The following is a 6,023-nucleotide window of genomic DNA, read 5'->3' on the forward strand; positions in this document are numbered from 1 at the left end:
GGAATTACCGTCGCTGGCATTGTAAACTCCAGATGACCTTGTGATTCCTTCGTCGGGCACTGGTAAAGGGTGGCGATGATTCGTTCTATAATAGAAATACCCGTCGTAGCGTTTCTTCCGAGTCAACCCGCTCACGAAACTCTCTCTCGTCGTGGAATCCCCGCGTCGGAGAGTAAAACGCGAATTCATAGTATGGAAACTTACGTCTCTCGACGATGGGACGATCCACGCGAAGAGTTGTTACGTGCACGCGTATGGTGCGATTGCGTCGATTCGCTTTTCTGTACGGGGAGCAATAGAACGTTGAGTTGACTTATCGGGTCTTCGTTGGAATTACCGTCGCTGGCATTGTAAACTCCAGATGACCTTGTGATTCCTTCGTCGGGCACTGGTAAAGGGTGGCGATGATTCGTTCTATAATAGAAATACCCGTCGTAGCGTTTCTTCCGAGTCAACCCGCTCACGAAACTCTCTCTCGTCGTGGAATCCCCGCGTCGGAGAGTAAAACGCGAATTCATACTATGAAAACTTACGTCTCTCGACGATGGGACGATCCACGCGAAGAGTTGTTTACGTGCACGCGTATGGTGCGATTGCGTCGATTCGCTTTTCTGTACGGGGAGAAATAGAACGTTGAGTTGACTTATCGGGTCTTCGTTGGAATTACCGTCGCTGGCATTGTAAACTCCAGATGACCTTGTGATTCCTTCGTCGGGCACTGGTAAAGGGTGGCGATGATGCGTTCTACAATAGAAATACCCGTCGTAGCGTTTCTTCCGAGTCAACCCGCTCACGAAACTCTCTCTCGTCGTGGAATCCCCGCGTCGGAGGGTAAAACGCGATATATAATAGTATATGCCAGTGGTTCGCGCGCGTCGTCTCTGAGATACGCGGTCGACAGAGTTCCGAAAACACGTGATGTGCCACGATTTCCGTGCGTCTTACATCTTTCGACGATGGGACGATCCACGCGAAGAGAACGTTCGTGCTTGCGTGAGGTGCAACAGCGTCGATTCGCTTTTCTGTACGGGGAGAAATAGAACGTTGAGTTGACTTATCGGGTCTTCGTTGGAATTACCGTCGCTGGCATTGTAAACTCCAGATGACCTTGTGATTCCTTCGTCGGGCACTGGTAAAGGGTGGCGATGATTCGTTCTATAATAGTAATACCCGTCGTAGCGTTTCGACCGATGTCACCCGCCACGAAAGTCTCTCTCGACGTGGAAACCCCGCGCCGAAGAGTAAACGCGAAGGCTTACCATACGAAAGAAAACGGTATTATACGCCTGTGGTATGTGCGTCTCGGCTCTGTGATACGCGATCGGCAGAGTTACAAAAAAACGTTGATGGGCCACGATTTCCGTGCGTCTTACATCTTTCGACGATGGGACGATCCACGCGAAGAGTAGTTACGTGCTCGCGCGAGGTGCGATAGCGTCGATTCGCTTTTCTGTACGGGGAGAAATAGAACGATGAGTTGACTTATCGGGTCTTCGTTGGAATTACCGTCGCTGGCATTGTAAACTCCAGATGACCTTGTGATTCCTTCGTCGGGCACTGGTAAAGGGTGGCGATGATTCGTTCTATAATAGAAATACCCGTCGTAGCGATTCGGCCGAGTCACCCGCCACGAAACTCTCTCTCGTCGTGGAATCCCCATGTCGGAGAGTAAAACGCGAAGGCTAACTATATAAGAAATATATAGTATTATTTATGCCTGTGGTTCTCCGTTTGCCCTACTCTCAGATACGCGACTCGGAGAGTTACGAATAATCGTGATGGACCACGATTTCTGTACGTCTTACATCTTTCGACGATGGGACGATCCACGCGAAGAGATCATTCCTGCTTGCGTGAGGTGCGATAGCGCCGATTCGCTTTTCTGTACGGGGAGAAATAGAACGATGAGTTGACTTATCGGGTCTTCGTTGGAATTACCGTCGCTGGCATTGTAAACTCCAGATGACCTTGTGATTCCTTCGTCGGGCACTGGTAAAGGGTGGCGATGATTCGTTCTATAATAGAAATACCCGTCGTAGCGATTCGGCCGTGTCACCCGCCACGAAAATCTCTCTCGTCGTGGAATCCCCGCGTCGTAGAGTAAACGCGAAGGCTTGCTATAGAAGACTATAGTTTATACGCCTGTGGTTCACCGGTTGCCTGCTCTCCGGGGTACGCGATCGCGCAGGAGTTACGGAAGAACTTGATGGGCCACGATCTCCAAGCGGCTATATCTTTCGACGATGGGACGATTCACGCGAAGAGAACGTTCGTGCATGCGTGAGGTGCGATAGCGTTGATTCGCTTGTCTGTACGGGGAGAAATAGAACGATGAGTTGACTTATCGGGTCTTCGTTGGAATTACCGTCGCTGGCATTGTAAACTCCAGATGACCTTGTGATTCCTTCGTCGGGCACTGGTAAAGGGTGGCGATGATTCGTTCTATAATAGAAATACCCGTCGTAGCGTTTCGACCGATGTCACCCGCCACGAAATTCTCTCTCGTCGTGGAATCCCCGCGTCGGAGAGTAACCGCCGAAGGCTTGCTATAGAAGACTATAGTTTATACGCCTGTGGTTCACCGGTTGCCGGCTCTCCGGGGCACGCGATCGCGCGAAGGTTACGGAGGGACGTGAAGCGCCCGAGCAATGAAACGTCCGCAGGAGGAAACGAGCAACCGCCGAACATTGTTTCGCGACGTTTCCATAATGTATTGTCGTTTCGCTCGCATCCCGCTTCTTTCCCCTAGTTTCCTCGACGCGTAGTTTCGCAGCCTTAGTGGACGAATCATTCTCGATTCGAGGAAAGATATGCAGTGGGGCGTGCAATGAGCCCGCCAGAGACCACGATCTCCAATGCGTCTTTACATCTTTGGACGATGGGACGATCCACGCGAAGAGAACGTTCGTGCTTGCGCGAGGTGCATTAGCGTCGATTCGCTTTTCTGTACGGGGAGAAATAGAACGATGAGTTGACTTATCGGGTCTTCGTTGGAATTACCGTCGCTGGCATTGTAAACTCCAGATGACCTTGTGATTCCTTCGTCGGGCACTGGTAAAGGGTGGCGATGATTCGTTCTATAATAGAAATACCCGTCGTAGCGATTCGGCCGAGTCACCCGCCACGAAACTGTCTCTCTTTCGTCGTGGAAACCCCGCGTCGGAGAGTAAAACGCGCGAAGGCTGTGACTGTAACATATATATATATATATACACAGTATACAATGCCTGTGGTTTTTGCGCGTGTCGGCTCTTCGGTATACGCGATCGGCCAGAGTTACGGAGGGACGGTGAAGCGCACGAGAAATTGAAACGGCCGCACGATTGGAACCGAGCAACCGTCGAACATTGTTTCGCGACGTTTCCATAATGCGTTTTCGTTTCGCTCGCATACCGCTTCTTTTCCCCTAGTCTCTGAGACGCGTTTTCGAGCCGTTCTTCTACTATCGATTCTCGTAGAGAGAAGGGACCGGGTAGTCTGGAAGTGGAACCCGCATCTTGCGTGTACCGTACACGGAATTGAGAGGACCGGCCGTGAAGCTCGTTTTAAAGCCGTGCGTCTGACACCCAACTCTTGCGCGCCAATTTCGCGGCAAGAGATAATATGGGACGAATGACCGGCAAAGAGCCAGCTGTGAAGTCTGTTTTTTTAATCGAATCCGTGGACGTGTGTATGCCGTAGCGTCGCTCGTCGTGTTCGTTCATGGTCGTTCCGAGAGAAAGAACGAAAGCGGTAACGAAGGGACCGGCCGTGAAGCTCGTTTTAAAGCCGCGCGTCTGACACCCAACTCTTGCGCGCCAATTTCGCGGCAAGAGATAACATGGGACGAATGACCGGCAAAGAGCCAGCTGTGAAGTCTTTTTTCATTATTTGCTTTCAATCGATCGATCGGTACGATTCGTGCAACGTTTCGCGCGATGCGACGCGAAAACATGCGCGCAACAATAGATGCGTCTGATCGGAAGAACGCGAGGGTCGACTGCACGCGATGGATTCAGTATCGGGTAGGATACAAAATATATCCCCGTCGTTTCCACGCGTGCGAGTCTTCTGCGTCTTTCGCGGGTTTTTGAATGCACTATACGCCCGGAACGTCGAGAAATATATACATATTACTTGAACGTTTTTCGTCTCGAAAGGCTTCGGTGTCGTCTCCAAGGCGACGCCTGAATCTCCTTCGCGCGCTGGTCGGAGATTCAGGTATCAACTTTTATCTTCTCTTTGAAAGAAGAGAGATATTAGGTCGAACAAGTGAGAATAAAATTATATATGTGAAATATAAAATTTATACGATTACCCTGAACGGTGGATCACTTGGCTCGTGGGTCGATGAAGAACGCAGCTAATTGCGCGTCAACGTGTGAACTGCAGGACACATGAACATCGACATTTCGAACGCACATTGCGGTCCACGGATACAATTCCTGGACCACGCCTGGCTGAGGGTCGTTTACGTACCATACACTGCTTGCGTAGCTCTGTCAAATCCCCGCCGTCGTTCACCTCTTCGGATCGAACGTTTTTTTACCGAAGGGCGCAAAGAACGTCTCTGAGTCGGGTTAAGAGAAGGATGCTACGTACGAGCGAACGATGGGTGTCTCGTCGGCGTTTGTCGCGGACACGCGAAAATTCTGTGAATTTCACGGACAGTGTACGTTCTAGTTGTTGCAAAACGATCGGAATCGTTTGTATGGACTCGCGTGAGTGTTCGCGGCGTCGTGCGTCGTTCAATTACGACCGCCCGCGGATACCGCTCCACTGCGATATGGATCTGAGCGACAACTTTTTCGGCTGTTCGTGAGATGAACGGTTTCGTGTGTTTAGAAAAATTTTTTTTCCCGCGCTCCCGACGTCACCTGAAATGATGCGTCAGAGGTGAAAGAAAATATTAAGAAGTCGAGAGAGAGAGACTACACACGTTTTATTCATATTTTGTATACCGTGCGTGAGACGGATGTGCACGACACGTCGTATGTCGGTATATTACCGACTGGCCCCAGGGAGATTGTTTTCTTCCTCTCTTACGAATGAGATGTACGTTTCGGAGGATCGTCGTTACCGAAACACACGGCAAAACGAGACTTCTCGCAGCAGAACCTTTATACACAATACACATCGACTCTTTTTACCCCGAGAGAGAGAGAAAAGGTGTATTTCTTTTTTTTATTTTTCGAATTCGACGCACGAACGCTTTGACGACTGGAGAAAAACACGGTGTGTGTTAAAATCGTGCGGGACGAGCATGCGTATTCGTAACGGGTCGAATAGTTCTTATTCCCCGTCGTCGCGTGTCCTCGCTGGACCACCACCGTGCGCTTCCGCCACGTTCAGTTGAATTTCGAAATATATATATATAAAAAGAATCACCATATACTCTCTTTCGGGAGGTGTATTTTTATCGGTTTCTGCTATAGAGAAGAGACGGAGATCGTGTTGTGAGGTGTAACGTTTCTGTATCCCCGTTTCGGAGGATCGTCGTTATCGGCGGAACACACGTCAAAACGAGACTTCTCGCAGAACCTTTATACACAATACACATCGACTCTTTTACCCCGAGAGAGAGAAAAGGTGTTTTTCTTTTTTTTTTATTTTTCGAATTCGACGCACGAACGCTTTGACGACTGGAGAAAAACACGGTGTGTGTTAAAATCGTGCGGGACGAGCATGCGTATTCGTAACGGGTCGAATAGTTCTTATTCCCCGTCGTCGCGTGTCCTCGCTGGACCACCACCGTGCGCTTCCGCCACGTTCAGTTGTATTTCGAAATATATATATATAAAAAGAATCACCATATACTCTCTTTCGGGAGGTGTATTTTTATCGGTTTCTGCTATAGAGAAGAGACGGACGATCGTGTGTGACACCACGTGGTAACGTTTCCGTATCCCCGTAAAATACGTTTATCTTTTCTCGTAGAAAAGAGAGAGGAAGAGGCAGGAGCTCCTCTTTGGCGAGGCTTTCGAACGTCGCGTCCCGTCCGCCGGAATATAATGATATAAATATATAACCGCCGCCGACTTTGT

At 49.7% G+C, this 6,023-nt stretch overlaps 1 non-coding gene across 1 annotated transcript; it reads left to right on the forward strand.

The window, feature by feature from the left end:
- Positions 1-4,294: 4,294 nt before the first annotated feature.
- LOC143176488 (5.8S ribosomal RNA) lies at positions 4,295-4,449 on the forward strand. Its single transcript, XR_013001029.1, has one exon. It is a non-coding gene; the product is annotated as a 5.8S ribosomal RNA (ribosomal RNA).
- Positions 4,450-6,023: the final 1,574 nt, after the last annotated feature.

The sequence above is a fragment of the Nomia melanderi genome, unplaced genomic scaffold (genome assembly GCF_051020985.1).
Source record: "Nomia melanderi isolate GNS246 unplaced genomic scaffold, iyNomMela1 scaffold0581, whole genome shotgun sequence".
Lineage (NCBI taxonomy): Eukaryota > Metazoa > Arthropoda > Insecta > Hymenoptera > Halictidae > Nomia > Nomia melanderi.